The sequence below is a fragment of the Fringilla coelebs genome (assembly GCF_963513975.1).
Source record: "Fringilla coelebs genome assembly, chromosome: 2".
Taxonomy (NCBI): Eukaryota; Metazoa; Chordata; class Aves; order Passeriformes; family Fringillidae; genus Fringilla; species Fringilla coelebs.
In genome coordinates this window covers 115,635,405-115,651,972 of record NC_140029.1, presented here as the reverse complement: position 1 = coordinate 115,651,972, position 16,568 = coordinate 115,635,405, and the positions used below count along the sequence as shown (strand labels likewise).

Below are 16,568 nucleotides of genomic sequence, written 5' to 3'. Positions count from 1 at the left end.
GGAAATGGCCAATTTACAGGGGAAAAAAATGAATCCATTGCTCTCAGCCAAGTGTTTTGTCACCTTGCATCAAGAAGGGCAAAGGATTCACAGCCAGGACACAGCTGAGTTTTGGCCACAGTGCTGGGCAGGCCTGGGCATCCTTCTCATCCCAAATAACGTGTGCTGCTGCAGTGTAAGGAAAACAAGTCCTGGGCACGGTGTAGATCCAACAAAACACTCATCTTTCCCAAAATGCTACAGCAGGGTGGCCTCAGTGTGGAGTTCAGGATCTAAGTAGGACCAGGTGCAGGTGATAAAGGGGGTAGAAAAAAATGCAGGGTGAGTTGGAAAGGTGGGGAGAAGTCAGGAGGCTGCAAAGCCCAGACCTGCACCTGACCCTTTTTGTCCCCCTCTATCCACCCAGGTGGATATCCACACAGAGCATCCCTCCTACCCCGAGCTCTGCCTGCCCCATCCCTGGAAGTGTCCAACGCCACGCTGCACGGGCTTGGAGCAACCTGAGACAGTGGAAAGGGGGGCTGGAATGCGATGCTCTTTAAGTTCCCTTCCACCCCAACCCATTCCGTGATTCCCGGGTGCTCGCTGCGCTTTAGGGGCTCAGCATTCCCAACCCCCCCCGGCACAGCGCCAAGCACTCGCCAACCCAGGGGTGCCCCAACCCTTCCCTTGCCCCCCAAAATCGGAACCCTTGGGGGGTTCGCTCGCAGAAGAGAAGAACTCCCCACGCCTGCTTCCTTTTCTCCTTCTCCTCCTCCTCCTCCTGCTGCCGTCCCCGCGCTCCTCCCGCGCCGCCCGGGGCGGAGCCGCCCGGCCCAGCGCCCGCCCCGCTCCCGAGCCGAGCCGAGCCGGGCTGCGGGGCCGGGGCCGCGGCCGTGCCAGCGCCCTCCCTGCGCCCTTCCCTGCCGGCCCTGGCACTGCCCTGCCGCCGGGGCCGGGCTGCCCTTCCGCGGGGCTCGGGAACCTGGCGGATTTCCCGGCGGCTGCAGGTAAAGGGGAGGGGAGGGCTGCCTGGGCTGGGGGCTTCCCGCATCCCCCGGGCTGCGGGGTGATGCTGAGCTGCTGCGGGCGGGACAGCGGTGCCGGCTTGGCTGCACCTCCAGAAGATGCCGCGGTGTCCGGGGCCGCGCTGCTTTGCCCCGAAAGGTGATTCTTTTGCCTGCCCCGAAGGTGTTTCCTTGCCCTGTGTGCCCCCTCCCCAAGGGGGGGCTCACCTGGCCGCCAGCATCCCGAGCGAAGTTGGGGATGTCACCGGGTGCTCCCTGTGCTGGGGGACGTGGGTGGGCACCCACCCGGGGAGGCGTCCCGGGGAGCCCCCTGCGGTCCCCGAGACCCCCAAAGTGTCCGGGTGTGGATCCGGACAGCGCTGTTCCCCTTCGGGCCCTGATTGTTGAACGGGGAACGCTTCGTTTTGATGTAAAATGATGGCATCTGCAGTGTCCCGCCGTTCCAGGGCTTCACACCGCTGTTGTCCGGAGCTGTAAAATCCTGAGGCAGCAGAATCCCAAGAGGGAATTATTTATTTATTGTTGCCGGTCCAGCTGGAGGAGCGCTCGGTGCCCATCCAGCTCCCCGAGGATGCTCGGGGATGTCCTGAATGGCTCCTGGCGACATTCCCCGGCAGCAAAGCCTCTGTTAAAGACCGCAAACAACCAGCGAGCACTGAGCAGGGAGGCTGAAAAAAGGTGAATATAAGAGTGTGTCACTTTCTCTTGAAGATTGGCAAAGAAACTAATTCAAAAAAAAAGAGTAATTGAGGGAAAATAGAGGGGGGAAATTGTCTCGTTGCTGTTTTATTGAAACCCTCACCCACGTCCTGTCTGTTCCCCGCCCGGAAAACTGGGCACGGAGGAGTTGCAGTCGGCATGTGAGCCTTGCTCTGGAAAAGGGCTGCTGGAGCAATTCCTGGTGTGGAAGCTGTGAAATTTCACCCCTGGCGAGATGGAAATGGGGATTCTCCAGCCAGGAAAAACCTGGCTGCGTGGAACTCACCGTGCTTTGGGATTTTAGGGCTGGGTCCTTAGAGCCGCTCTTGTTGTGTGTAATCGTGTTGGCTTAAGGGTTATTTTGGGGCTGGAGAGGGATTAGGGATAGATGTCAGGAACAGGCAGAGCCGTGCTGCATGTGAAACTTAAAAATGATGAATTTTGGTTCTCTTTGCTGGCTCTTTGTCCTGGTGGGAAGGAGCCCGTACAGATTTTTCTCCATTAGAAAGTTACATTGTACGCGGAGAACGCTAAATCCAGGGTGCTGGAGTCTCCTCAGGATGCTCCAGCTGCCAGGAAATTTAGATTGCTGCTGATTAGCAAGTACAAGTCAGAGTGGTGCTGCTTCTTAAAGAGCTTTCTTGGGGTTTGGATCACCCAGCTCTATGCAGGAAAGCAGCCTTCTCCCTTCTTCCCCCTTACAAATTGCCAGCTTACACTTGGCAGGTGTGGCCGGGGAAAAGCTGAGGTAAATGGATTTCCTGCCTCGCATTTTGTCTGGCGTGTCCATTTTCCTCATCAGATTGCTATGGAAAATGGTCCATTAATTCATTAGGCAGCCTTTATCCACCTGAGCAGCGATGCATCCTGACTCCTTAAAGCCTGTTATTTTAACATATCCTCCTCTGCCAAGCTCGGAAACATCTTCACGCTGATACCCCAGCAATGTGGAGCTGCAGAATATTTCTCTGTGATTTAGGAGCTGCTCTTCAGAGGCAAATACAAGCTCTGCTTTGATGGCAGAGTTAATTTTAGAGTGGGTGTCTCTGTCAAGCTGTACTTTTTTTACTAAATGAGCATGTTCTGCTGTTACACTTTTCCCGGCGATGCATTCGGCAAGGCACGTTGTCTCGGAAGGAAAATGAGTCTTGGTCAGATCAATTGATTTGGTGTCACGTTGTAGATTCAGAAACTGCTGGCTCAGAATGAATGATAAAGGGTTTGGTTTTTAGCAAGGCAATAAATTGCTTGATAAACCAGGAAGGTTATAACGAGACACAGAACCAGCTGTGAAGGGACAACCCTTTGTTGTACTTTTGCCCATTAACTGTGTACTCAGGTGTATTTGATCTCAAGTAACTGCCTTAAAACCACCGTGCCAAAATCAGTATATTTAGCAGTGTTTTTTGTGGGTTTTTAACATGTGGGTTGGAGTAACTCACAGGTGCAAGTGCTGTTGTAGTTGGAGGTTCAAGACGCAGGGAGCAGGTGGCTCCTTCACCCTGATTTGCGTTAGAGGCACTTTGATGCTCACAAGTGGTGGAAGTCAGGTCTGAGTGCCCTTTAACCAGACACACCTGGGGGGAATATTGTCCTTTGACTTGCTCTGTGAGTCTTCCTGAGGGTGAAGATAAAAGGCAGTGGTTGTACCTTTGAAATACTCCTGGTGCAGCTCTGGGCTTGTATGGGAAGGTGGGGCTGGACCTGGAGGGGCACTTAGGGCTCCTCCTGAGACCAGCTTTCCTACAAACACAGTGGGGTAGGAACATGCTTTCCTTGGAGTCTGCAGTGCTGGATTTAATCTCCTTTTTTTGAGATGAAGCACCCACAGAGGGTTGTGCTCCTGTTCCTGAGATGCTATGTACCTTCATGCTGGTGTTTGTGGGATGGTTTGGGCTGGAAGGGACCTTAAAGGTCTTCCAGTTCCACCCTCTGAGATGAAGAGTTGGGATGCACCTGGCAGCCACTTTGCTTCATTAGGCTGCAGCCGCTGCTAATTAGGCTCCAACGAGCTCAAATAGGGGTATTTGAGTCTTGTCCTGAACCCCGGCCAGTGCTGCTGCTGCAAGGAGGATGTGCGTTCTGCTGGAGCTGCTGTGGGTGAGTGGTGTCTCACTTTATTTATTGCGGGGTGTTCCAGGGCTCCCCAAAATCCTCCTGGGCTGGGTGTGAGCTGAGCAGCCCCCTGCGCTCAGGAGAGGGCAGTGTCACACCAAGGAGCCCATTCCTTGTCCGTGCTGAGGAGCACACGGAGCTGCCACCTCCTCCAGGGTTGTTCTGCACCGGGGTGGGTTTAGGAGCCAGGCACCTCATCCCTCTCCCTTCTTCCCTCGCCAGGTATTCCCCCTGCAGCTCTGCTCTCAGTGCCTAACAGCCCTTTGCAGGAACAGTCTGAGCATGATGCTGGGAAAAGGGATTGAAAAGACTTTATGGCTGTTGCTTTTGCCTGCCAGCCCCTCTATATACAGTGATTAGATACAGCTACTTAAATGCATGTCTTGACTTCAAGAAAAAAATTGAATTGCTGCACATTGGTGTTTGGCCTTGCTGCTTTTTCCTCTTTAGCAAACCACTGTGTTCTCCCCACTTCCTCCAGAAGTACCCACAGATACTGGCAGGACAACTGCCTGAATATTTGGTGCAATAGTCTGTCATTGCTCAATAGCCTGACAAACAACAAAAAAAGGTTTTATTTTTTATATGCAATTAAATATTTGTAGAAGATTTCTGCCAAGGAGTGGTTTCAAGGTACAGAGTGTTCCCCTGAAGGGTGTTCAAACAAGGAGCTTCTGGGGGGGCAGCTGGGAAGTTTTTTGTGCCTGTGCCTCTATGCATTCCGGGTTTCCACATTTGGAATCCCTCTCAGATTGGGATTGAGCTCTGTATTTTTTATTTTTATTTTTTTCTCCTGGTCCTGGGGCAGGATTGGTCCTGATGATGAAAAACAAAAGTGAAAATGTTTCTTTTTTGGACTGTTTTTTGTGGGTGTGACTCTTGGTCTGGTTTTATTTCTGTTTTCACCCTGCTGGATGAAGGATGAACTGGGGATACGAGAGGGGGAAATTGCACCTTTCCTGGGGTGCTGCACAAGTCTGGGCACCAGCTCTGTCCCCATCTGTGCAGAGCCCTGCTGGTTGTTAATCTCTTCCTTGGAAAGAGCCTGGACTGGTTTTAGTGTAATTCCTTAGTCATGCCAGACCTGAACCCTCCTGCCCTCCCTGCATCTCTCTCTCTGTTGGAGCCACGCTTTACATGAGGAGCTGGGGGTCCAGGCTGCTGCATCCTGGAGGTGATGGACTGTAAGTTTATTCTCTTCTTGGCTGGGAATGCTCAGAAGAATCTGTTTCACTTTCAGAGTTTTACCACGTGGTAAAGCAGCTTTTTATCTCCCACCTTCCCCCTTGCATTTCAGTTTGCCTTCAAATTTTTATTTATTTATTTTAAATCCTGCTGCTTCTCTTAAAATGCTGCTGCAACTTGTAAAACCTCTTCATAAATGTCTAGCCCCCCTGTGTTTTGCTTCCCTTTCCTCCTCGCTGAGGTGAAATGAAACTTGTCCCTCCCCCAGCCCGAGGTGAAATGCACAGAGCAGAAATATTCTGGTCCTTGGCTGTTTTTAGCTGTGCTGAGTTTCAGGCTCACGTTTGCTCAGGGAAAGCAGCTTGTATGTGACTGAAATAGTCCAAGGTGAAACCCAGAGTTTCCTCTGATAGGTATTTTTGGGTGTAGCCTTTAAAAAGATGTAATGGACTGGTTGTACCCTCCAACATCCACGTGTTCTCCTGAGCCACTCTAGGAGATTATATTTGGGCCACTTAGCTGGTATTGATGAATCTCTTCAGCTGACAGTCACCTAATCATAAATCAAGTCTAAAATCAAGTCAGTGTTCTGCAGAACTGCAGCAAAACAAAATGCATTCAATTTCCTGACTTGGAGTGGTTGGGAATTGGCACCTGACGGTGCCGGGGATGCTCAGGGTGTTCCACAAGATTCTTGGGAAGCAGGGCTAATCCTGAGCAGGGCACTTAAGAGCTTGGAGAGGATTTGAGGCTCAAGTCTGGCTTGCTGTGCTGTGAAATTGCCCTGGACCTTGCCAGGAGGGAGGGACGTGGCCCTTGGGGGGTGTCCCTGTGTGTGACCCCATCTCAGCCCCATGTGCTGACTGCAGGGCTCTTGTCTGAGTAAAACCTTGGGAATGGGGATAAAACTGGGATCTGTATCCCCAGTGCTGCCCCAGGGGGCACGATAGGGCTGGGGGCTTCCCAGGGTACAGTTTAAACCCAGTCCCTGGGATGGATAGAGAGGGCTTAGCTTTGTTTACAGGGATTTACCCCCGTGCTGGGGACACTCTGTGATATTTGGCTGGATTTTGTTGGCTGGATTGGCTTTTTTTTTTTTTTTGCCAAGTGGTAATTAATGCTTTCCTTGGGATTAAAATATTTCCTGCATGTCCCAGCTGTTAGTGTAGGAAAGAGTCATCCAACCCCTTGACCTTTCTCAGGAAAAAAAAGGCTCTTTTGGAGAAGGTGGGAAGTGTATGTTCAAATCCATGGTGTCTCTCTCTTCCCAACTACTTTGAGCAACCTGGGCTAGTGGAAGGTGTCCCTGTCCATGGAAAAAGATGATTTTTAAGACCCCTTCCAACCCAAATCTTTCTGTGATGATTCTGTAATTCTCCTTTCTTGCATGAATAAAGCAAGATTCCGCTCCATAAAGCAATTCCTAAAGGCTGTCAGGTGGGTGATGGTTTTTAGGCAGTTTCCTGATCAAGCAGTGATGATTTGCAGATATTGTGGGAATTCTGGTGTCCATCTGCCTCCTAATTATTCAGGAATCTTGTCAGTGAGACTTCAGACTGTCAGTCAGTCCTGTTGCAGTTTGAAACCCAGTAAAGAGGCAGCTCCTGGCTCCTGTTTTGGCTGTCCAGGCGTGATTTGCTCTGTTTCTCTCAGGCTTTTTGGGCTGGGATTTCTCCATCCGTGGTTGATCTTAGAGATCTGCACAGCAACAGTGCCTGAACAGTCCTTGAGATCTCTGCATTTGGGGGATTTGGGAGCCCTGGAATTCATCAAGCCAAGAGGTGAGGTGAGGCCTTCTCAAACACCTATTTTTAGATGTCTTCCTGTTCACATGCAAATTGCACTCATCATCAAGGAGTGCTCTGCACTTGGGACATTGGATTTGTAATCCCTGTTTTCCAGCTCTTAGATACCAAAATGCCTGCCAAAAATAGAGATATTGCTGTCTCCTTTTTCCCTGTGCCCTGGAGCTGGGGACTGGGAGCTCCCACCCCACTTGCTGTGCTGCATTTGGTGCTTTGTGAACGCAGAGTGGTGGCAGGCTCTCGTTTTCGGGGTGATTTCCCCTCCCTGCATGGGCTTTGCCATCAGTTGGTGGTGGCTGACAGCCTGCACGATCATCTCCTGCTTTCCTGCTCCTGCCTGGATCCTGGAGGCAGGATCTGCTTTCAGAACGAAGGGCTCAGCTCCTCTTGAGCTGGGAGTTAATCACCCCAAGGCAGAGTGCTCGCAGCCCTCGCTAAAAGGCTGATTTAAAGTGCAAGGTTGACAGCTCAGCTGGAGATCCTTTCCCTTATCACAACTGTTCCCTAATCTGCCCTCTCTGCGTAGGGATGGGTTTGTTTTGGGTTTTTTTTGATTTGGATCGCCAGGCTCCTGCTCTGGGAGAGCTGTGTGCTGAAGGAATGTGCTGTGAGACAGCTGCAGATGTTCAGATGTTGATGTGGTGGGAAGAAGCCGGCTCTGGTGTGCCTGAAGCTGGCAGGGAGAGCCCTTTGTGCCCCACAAGGTCACTGGGCTGCGTGTTCCCCAAACACAAACCCTGCCAGGGCTGCTGGGACAGCTCTGCTCTGCCAAGAGAAATAAAGCTGCTTGTGGGATTAGAGGGATGGAGCAGTGTGGGAGGGGATTGTCCTTCCCTGGTTGTGTACCTGGGCAGGTTTCAGCTCCAAGCCTTGTCCTGGGCTTTGCTGAGCCTCGGGAGCTGCAGAGAATCGTTCTGCAACGCTTCTGTGAAGGGAATCTCTGCCTTAGTGATGCTGCTGCCCTGCCCAGTGTCACCTGGGGCAGGGGGACGGCTCCTTTGGATGCTCCCTGCTGGTGAGAGGTGTCAGGAGGAAGGCTGGCTTGTTCATGGCAAGATTGGACTGGACCTGGGAGCTCCTGCTCGGCTGGAAACCCCTCCTGGAGCTGATGTGATGACCACCCCAGTGTTAGAGTGGGGATGGGGCTCAGGAGGGAAGCTGTAACCTGGTGTCCAGGTTTTCAGAGCTGCCCTCTTATGAGCAGGTACAGATTCACTTCTAGCAGTACAATAAGCTTAAATTTTTGAGTTCTCTGTGTTTCTGAAAGGCTCAGCTCACTCTGTTGAACCCCTTCTTTTCATGAGAGTCCTCAAATCCAAATTTCTGGGGTAATTGGTTCTATTGAGCTGTATTGGACCCGTGAGGGAATCACTTTGCTCTCTTGGCTTCCCCTCTCCCAGCTCAGGGGAAATAATGGCTTTTTCTTTATTTCCCTGAACTTTGCAGCTCATCTGCAGGGCTCCCTGGAGGGACAGATGCTAAGGACTGGCTTGAAGCCTGCTCTGCTCCTCTCCTGGAGCAGTTTTGGGGCTGGATGTGGAGCTGTGGGGGGAACACGGGGTGAGGAACAAGGGCAGCTGAGGCCAAAGGAGTCAAAAACCCCAACATGTCTGCTCCAGCTTCTGCACCTTCCCAGGCATTTTGTGCCTCCCCTTATCTGGGCTGATATTTGCAGTGCTGATAAGAGAGGGTCTGTAACAAGTGTGCTGTGCCACAGATAAATCCTGCAGTGCGTAAGAGCTGTTCCAGCTCGGCCTTATCAGCACTATTAAACCTGAATATCAGCAGGGCTTCAGGGATGAGGCTGCCCTGGCTCCCTCAGCACACAACATCCAAGCAGCAATTGTGCTGGGACTGCTGCTGCTCTGTAAGTCCCCCTCCAATGTGCTTTTCGATTTGGGGTTTTTTTGTGGGTTTTTTGGGTATTTGGTTTGGTTTTTGGGGTTTTTCCCCTTTAATTTAAATTTTGGGGTCAAGGTTTCAGATCCACTTTTGGGATCAAGGTTTGTGTGTCTGAAAGGCAGCTGCCTGGTGATTGTGTGCTCTCTGTGTGGGTGATGAGGTGGTGGCTGCTCTCCACGTGCATTGAACAGGCTGGATGGAGGTGTCACACCTCCAAAAAGAGGGGCAGGTGTGCCACTTGGGGACATGGTGTAGTGCTGGACCCAGCAGAGTCAGCTTACTGGTTGGACTTGAAGATCTTAGAGGTGTTTTCCAAGCTTAAGGATGCTGTGAGTTAAATTTGGGGATTCTTGCATCTCTCCAGGCTGCTCTTTGCTCAGAGAAAGAAATCCTGGTGGTTTTGTGCTGCCACTGAACAGCAGTGCAGGGAGCACAGATTTCCTGCACCACCTTGGTGCTCCCCCAGGGCTCTGACCTCTGTAAGGATGGGAAAACGTTGGATTGAAGCTGGGAAAGGATGAAGTGGTGGAGAATTGCTTGGCATTGGACTCTGCCAGGGATCCGGGGCAGCCACAGCTTCTCTGGGCACCCTCACAGCCAGAAATTCCTTCCCAAAATCCCATCTGGCAGTAGGAAGCCATTCCCTGTGTCCTGTCCCTCTCAAAGCCAGCCTCTAGGCTGCTTGAGCTGGGCTTAATCTGAGGAAAATCAGCCCTGCCTGGAGCTGTTGAGGAGATGGCTTTGGACAGAAGTGGGAGCAAATGCTGCTTGCTGTTCCCTGCTGCTGTGCCCAAGGTCAGCCTGACCCTGGAGCTCCCAAATTGTTCCCAATCTTCCCAGCTAGCAGTGGCTGCTCTCAGCTGTGTGAGCAGCTCGTAAGGTTTATGGTCCCCTGGTGCCTCTGCCTGGGCTTTGTCACAGCAGCCTGATCCCAGAGGGCCAGAGTTACAATAAGTGGGAACAGGAGTTCCTGGGGCTGTGCAGTTCCAGTGCCTGACCTAGCAAAGCCGTGTGATTTCTCCCAGACCTGATCTGCTGATGGTTACATGGGGGTGACTGTAGAGCTGGGCAGAAGGAGCATCCTTGGTGCTTCTGGCAGCTCCAGCCCCTCAGGATTGAGGTAGTGCCACATTTCTCTGGTTTAATAACCACAGCCAGGAAACACAAAGCAGCCCTGGGAGGGAAGGGGTTGCAGTGACTTCACACCTTCTTTTAACATGGAGAGCTGCAAACTGCACCCCCCACCCAGTTCCTCCTGTTTAGAAGGGATTTTCTGGAAACTTCAAGCTGGATGTGAAATATGACCGTGGGGCAGCCTGGAGTCTGTCTTCTCCTGCTTGCTTTTGTCTGGCCACCCTGAAACTTGTTGCTGTGTTTCAGCATTGCCTGAAGCTTCTGAGATATTCTGCTCCCAAACTGGCCACATTTGGTGACTGATCCCATATGTTTGATCCCAAAAGGCTGTTAGATTTTTTTTTTCTGTTTTTATGTTGGTTTTTGGGTTTGGGTTTTTTTTTTTTTTCTGTGAAGGAAAGGTATGAAATAAATACTGCCTAAAAGACTTGTGGCTGTCAGCTCTTGGACAGGGCTGTGAGGAAAACCTTGTTCTGTCTCATGCCCCATCAGGTTTAATGCTTGCTAAATGGCAGTGCTGTCGAGAACAAGCGCTGGGCTGAGGCACTGGAGCTGGGGTTAAAAAAATAAATATCGCTGCAAGTGGCTGAGCTTGGAAGTCAATGATGCTGTGAGTGGATATACAGGGACTGCTGCGGGGTCTGGATTCCCCCAGGGCTCACTGCCAGGTGGGAGGCTTGGCAATTTGGGAAGGCAGCCTGTGGGGAGAGTCCTGTGTCCCAGCAGTAATAAATCCTCTCCCTGCCATGCAACACGGGGGCCGTATTTAAATATTTTTCTTGCTCTGGAGCTGAAACCATTTGTAGAGTCTGATCTTTTCATTTCTGCCTGTCATTTACAGATGTGACAAAAAGAGAAAAGAGGGTTTGCCACTTGTCTGGCTTTTAGAGAACTCTAAAGTGATGAAAAATCAAATTAAGGCATGTCTGCCGTGGTCATCCTGGAGCTCTGGGGGTTTTGCTCTTGCTTGTGCCATCTCCCTCCTGTTTCTCCATGGGAACAGGGAAGGACTGAGCTTTTTGTCCTGCCTTTTAAATGGAGAAACACTGGAGCACCACAAAGAAATCATTTGTTGGTTATTTGTCCTCAGATAATGTGACATAACTTAGGGTGATGCTATGAAAGGAAAGGTGTCAGATATTGAAAAGATTTGGGATCATCCCTCTTTTCCTTGCAGCCATCAGTGGTCTTGAACAAGAAAATAGGTGTATTACTTAAAAAAATAATAAAACTAAAGGACATGGCGCTGCTTTGGTGGGGCAAGATGAGGGTGTGAACTCTTGGATACTGTAGAAAGGAGATAGATTTCTTCCTTGAGGTTTCTTCCCGTTAATTCACCTTTGTGGGTGCTGCTCTTTGCCTTCTGGTAGAACCTCTTTGGCTGTGAGGTTTTTAGGGGGGTGGTGCAGGCAGAGGTGGCAGAGAGGGTCTGGAAAATGCTGGGTGGGAGCCTTTGCCTGGCTCCAGAATTTTACTACAGAATTTTTCCTCTGCTTTAGTTGTAAGTTTTTGCCATGATCACTGGCACAGGCCCACTGAGGAAATGGAATGGGACAATGCAATCTGTAGTAGTTTTTCTCCTCCCCTTTTCCTTTCTAGCAGTTTTTCCCCAGTGCAGAATCCTGAAGATGAATGCTTGTTTTGTAATTATTTATTATTTATTTCCCTGCCTTGATGGACATTCAGCAGATACCAGAAACAACTCCAGCTTTGGCTGAACCTGCCCAAAATAGCTCTGGGAGCTCTGCAGGGGGAGGTGTTTGGCACAGGGCTCTGCCTGGTTCAGCCTGAGCCAACAATCCCAGCTCCCAGAGCATCTTTGGGACAACCAGGGTGTGGAGGTGGCAATGGGAAAATTCTGCTGCTGCTGCAGCAGTGACAGAGGGAATGCTTCACCACCTCGTGGGATGCTCCCCTGGGGTGTTGTGCAGCTCAAACCCATTCCCTGAGTGTTGTTTGTATTCATCCTGGTGGCCTGGGAGTGTAACAGAGCTCCCCAAACCCACTCAGCTCCCTGCTCGTAGTGACTGAGGGGTGTGGAGGAGGCATTTACCCCATGGATAAATGGCATAGGAGTAAAATCCCAGTTTTTGGGGGCTGGGTGGAGGTGTCTGAGCTATTTGTGGCCACTTTTCCCTGAGAGCCAGTGGCACGTGGAGGTGTCTGGCAGCTGAACCTGCCTCTGCTGCTCCCCACAGCCCTGGTTCCCAAACTCTGGGGGTGGCTCTGTGAATGATTTGGGAGCAGGGAATGTGTTGGCTCCTTGCTTTCCATCTGGAAGTGGCACTTTCCTGTGGGGATGGGGGTTGGGGGGGATGCTGAGCACGGGAGATCCCACTGGTTCCCAGGAATAACCTCCCTCTGGGGGTGGAACACCAACAGCATCACTCAGCTCTCTGAAAGATTGTTGGCAAAAATGTGCTGCTTCACACTGAGCTTGGGTCTCCTTAGGACAGCCTATGAGCTGTTGTTGGGGGATAAAAACCACAGAAAAAAAGTGAAAACTGGTTTGTCAGGAGAGCATTTGAGGCTGCTCTGGGTCCAGTCCCTGAGGCAATATCCAGTGTCCCCAAAGAATTCAGTCCTTCCAGACTGAAAGGTGAGAATAAAGGAAGTTTTCTCTTGAGATGACATCTCCCCAAGGTCTTCCCTGTGGTGTGAGTTTATTTGCTGCCAGGCTGGGGACAGCAGGGACAGAACTGTGTGTGTCACTCAGGCTTGTGTTCTCCTGGTGCTTCAGGACCTTGCACTGCTGATCCAGTGAGATCCTGACCTCAGCCCTGCCCTCTGACAGTGGGAGCCATTCCCTGTGTCCTGTCCCTCCATGCCTTGTCCCCAGTCCCTCTCCAGCTCTCCTGGAGCCCCTTCAGGCCCTGCAGGGGCTCTGAGCTCTCCTGGAGCCTTCTCCTCTCCAGGGGATCACCCCCAGCTCTCCCGGAGCAGAGGTGAGGGTTCTGCCCAGCCCACAGGCAGGGTATGGATGGGTCCTGCTGACAGCATCTCTAGAAATGTCAGTGCTTATTTGGGCCCTGGAGGAGCTGAGGGTGCAGCAGAACTTCCCTCAAGGTGCTGTGCTGTGACAGTGACACGTCACCTCCGAGCTGTCACCCGGTGCAGGGACTCTGCAGGCAGCCCTTGACCTGCTGCTGGTGTTGGCCATGGGCAGGCTTGGCTTGGCTGGGCTGTCCTTATTTATCCAGCACAAATGGATTTGTCACCCAGGCTCTTGATGGCTGGTGATTTGTCTCTCTGGAGCAAATCCTGCTCCTGAGTCCCTGCCTGCCCAGCTGCTGTGCTGCTGCTTGGCTTTCTCTGCTCCTCCAGCTCTCCATCAAGCCTCTCTGCTTTCAGAAATGCTCAGTCCTTGAGTCTTTTTCATCCTGTTTCTTGTTTGGGTACAAAGATAATGCTGCTGTGGCATTTGCTTTCTTATCCTGCTGCTGCACCTCTTGGTAGTTTAACAGGTTAAATTTAAAACAGGCTCTGAATTAAATTGTGTGGGTGGGATGCTTCTCTGATTCTGCTGAAACTTGTGGAACTTCCACGTGGCAAAAAATGGCTTTGGAAGGAGCCATGGCCTGAGTTTTTCCTGTCATGGTTGTGTTTTTCTCCTTACTCCAGACTCCCCACTCGCTGATGCTGTGCATAGCACTGGGCTGAGCACTTGGAAAGCACAAAGTCTGTGCCTTGCACCCAGCCCAGAATAAACCCTGAGCTGGGAGCCATGGCAGCAGTGTCACAGGTGCTCAGCAGAGCAACCTCAGAGGAATCTTTATCGTGGTGGAAGCAGATGGAGCTTGACTTGGTGTCAGTTCTGAGCTCAGAATAACTCAATTTTACAGCAGGGAAGTGAAAAGGTACAGTGCTGCCTCAGCCTGGATGCTGGCAGGCAGGAATTGAGCTCTGTGTAGAGTCAGTCCCAGGCAGGGATTATTCCCACTCCTGGGAAGCCTGGCCATGAGGAAAACCCTCACTTGGATGTGTTTTGTCCGGGTTTTTTACTTGGGAGGGTGCTAAGCAAGGTGTGATAAAGCATCTTGTGACCTGGTGCCAGATCCCAGAGCTGGAGGATTCTCTGGGAGAGGGGATGTCACAGCTCAGGTGTGGCTTGGGATCTGAGGGACAAGACCCTGAAGAGATTCCCTCTTCCCCTGTCATGTGCACACTCTCCATGCACAACCTTGGGAACAGGAAACAATTCCCAATCTCCCATCCATCCCAGCCCTCTGGCAGTGGGAGCCATTCCCTGTGTCCTGTCCCTCCATGCCTTGTCCCCAGTCCCTCTCCAGCTCTCCTGGAGCCCCTTCAGGCCCTGCAGGGGCTCTGAGCTCTGAAGAGCCTGTCAGAGCTCTGGACTGGGGCTTCTTGTGCAATAATTAGAGGTTTACCCCAGTGGCCCTTGGTGATGTTTGCCTTTTGCTTTAGAGGAAGGCAATGGGATCCTAATCTTTAGCTCAAATGCCATCTGTACTTCCACTGACAAAAGTAAATTTGTGATGTGCTTAATGGAGCCTAGAAAGATGTCTCAGATAATGGGCAAAAAATATCTGCCCTTTAAGGACTTCTGCTTCCCAAAGTTATTGCAGGGCTTCTTATTATGTCTAAGGAAAGGAGGCCTTGTTGTTTTGGGGGTGTTTTTGGTTTGGTTGGTGCATTGAACTGTGAGTTTTCAGAGGAGAAGGCTGCCTTGCAAAGCAGATGGCAGAGTTGGATCACGTGCTGCTTCCCTTCGCATTTGGGTGGAAAATGTTCCCTGGAAGCAGGGCTCTGCCTCTGTGGAGATGCTGCAGGGAAAGAAGTGGGGAGAACTTCAGAAAAGGGATTTTGCTTTCCAGGGCCTGGCTGTCAGCCTCCCTAACCTGAGGGTGCAGAGGTGGGAGTGGAGCTGGGTGACATCTGTGCTTCTGGCATGTCCCTCTCCTTGCTGGGCAATCCCCTCAGTTGGTGCCTGTTGGGGGAAAGCCCATTTCCAGAGCATCTCTAGGAACTTGGGAGTGTGGGAGGAGTGGGGTGTGCCCTGGTATTGCTGCTGTAGCACTGGAACACAGGGTATGTGTGGGGAAAGGTTCAGAGAGAATGGGGTGCTTGATGATGAGCAGATGTGTCCACTTTGCTTTGGGAAGAGGTGCAAAGATTTGATGTTTCCAGCACTTAAAAAAAAGCAAGTGGTGAAGAACTTGGAGGCTCCTGCAGTGTTTGAGATCCGTTAAAACCCTCTGCTTTGAGGGACTGGGAATCATGGAATCACAGACTGGGTTAGGTGGGAGGGACTTTGAAATCATCAGTGAGCAGGGACACCTTCCTCTAGCCCAGGTTACTCCAAACCTGTCCAGCCTTGGGCACTTCCAGGGATGGGGACACGAGTGATCCAAGGTAGGGAAGGAGGGTGGGACAGGGCTGAGGAGCTTTGGGATTAGCACAAATCCTGGGCACAGAAAGAAGCCTCAGATGTCTTGGGTGTCTGGCATTTGAGGGACTTCTCCTCTGGTAAGGTTTCTGCTGAGCCTGCCGGTGAAAATCCCCAGAATGTCACAGTTATTGCACGAGACTCGTGCACTAATAGGATTTAATTTCTGCAGAGCTTCTGGTGAGGGGAAGAAGCACCTCAAAGGAGCACAGGTATTTTGGGAAAGGCTTAAGTGGAGCAAAATTCAGCTGTGTTCATGTTACAGCAGGGAAGCTCGGAGATGAGTGAGATGGAGCCAGGAGTCTGATCACTTCCAATAGGATGTGCACAGCCCCGTCTCTCCCACCTGTCCCTCAGCTCTTCCTTGCTGGAAAGGGAGGGATTGTCTCAGTGAAAGGTCTGCTTGCTTTCCCATGGAAGCTCCTGGAAGGGTGGCAGAAGTCCTGCTGTCCCAGGATTTGAGTTCCTGGCCCAGTGGGGAGCTGCTGCATTCTGCTCCTGTTTCCTTGCACTGTCAGGGCTCCTGGGGGGCTGGAATAAGGAGAGTGCTCAGCCTTTGCAGGCTGCAGGGGAAGGGGAGTGTGGAAGGTTTCCTTCCTGGGGAAAAGGGTTGGTAATGCAGCTTGGGGGGGGAAAAAACCAAACAAAGCAGCTTCTCTTCCCTTCTGGCTCAGAGAGGGGTGTGATGTCAAGGTGGAGCTGAGCCTTCCCAAAGACTATGGGAATGTTTTTTCTTTCCTTTTTTTTGAGGGATGGGGGATTGGTTGATGTGCTTTTCTGTTAAATCTCTCAAACAATGCTGCTTCCCCTTCCCTGGAGCAATTGTTCCCCATGGCTCCTTCCCCTTCCTCCCCATCGTGGGAAGAGCTCTCCTGATGATGATGGATGGGCTCAGATTTAGTCTCTGCTTTACCTTCCTTTGTCCTGCTCAGCTCTCTTGTTTTTCTTTGTTATTTCTGCCCAGATCCTCATCACAGGATGGCCAAAACCAGATGTTTTAGTGCTGATGGAGGGAATTAAGTGTCAGAGCAGCTTCCAGCTTCACCCTTGAACTTGGCAGGGCTGGGTTAATGACTTCATGATCCTGGAGGGCTTTTCCAACCTCAGTGATTCCTGATTCTACACATGACTGCAAAGTCTAACAGACTTTCTTGGTTTCATCCCTTCAGTCCATGTAGTCTCCTCCTGGGAGAGCCAGTTTCTTCCTTAGGGGGCGGGAAAAAAAAATGGTCTTTTTGTGGCCAGCCTAATTTCAAACCTTTTCAAATGCTTCCATTTTGGGAAACAAGATGAATATTTTTAATTGATGTCATT

The 16,568-nt window shown here is 51.3% G+C and overlaps 1 protein-coding gene across 2 annotated transcripts in view; it reads left to right on the top strand.

Moving 5' to 3' along the window:
• Positions 1-869: 869 nt before the first annotated feature.
• Positions 870-16,568, top strand: part of GDPD5 (glycerophosphodiester phosphodiesterase domain containing 5) — a 100,462-nt gene continuing 84,763 nt past the window's right edge. Inside the window, exon 1 of one of the 2 annotated variants that reach the window (XM_084201254.1) lies at positions 870-989. The gene's annotated coding sequence lies outside the window, so the exon portion shown is untranslated. Of the gene's footprint in view, positions 990-8,604; positions 8,679-16,568 lie in introns of those variants that run through there. The other variant, XM_084201253.1, reaches the window with a different exon arrangement.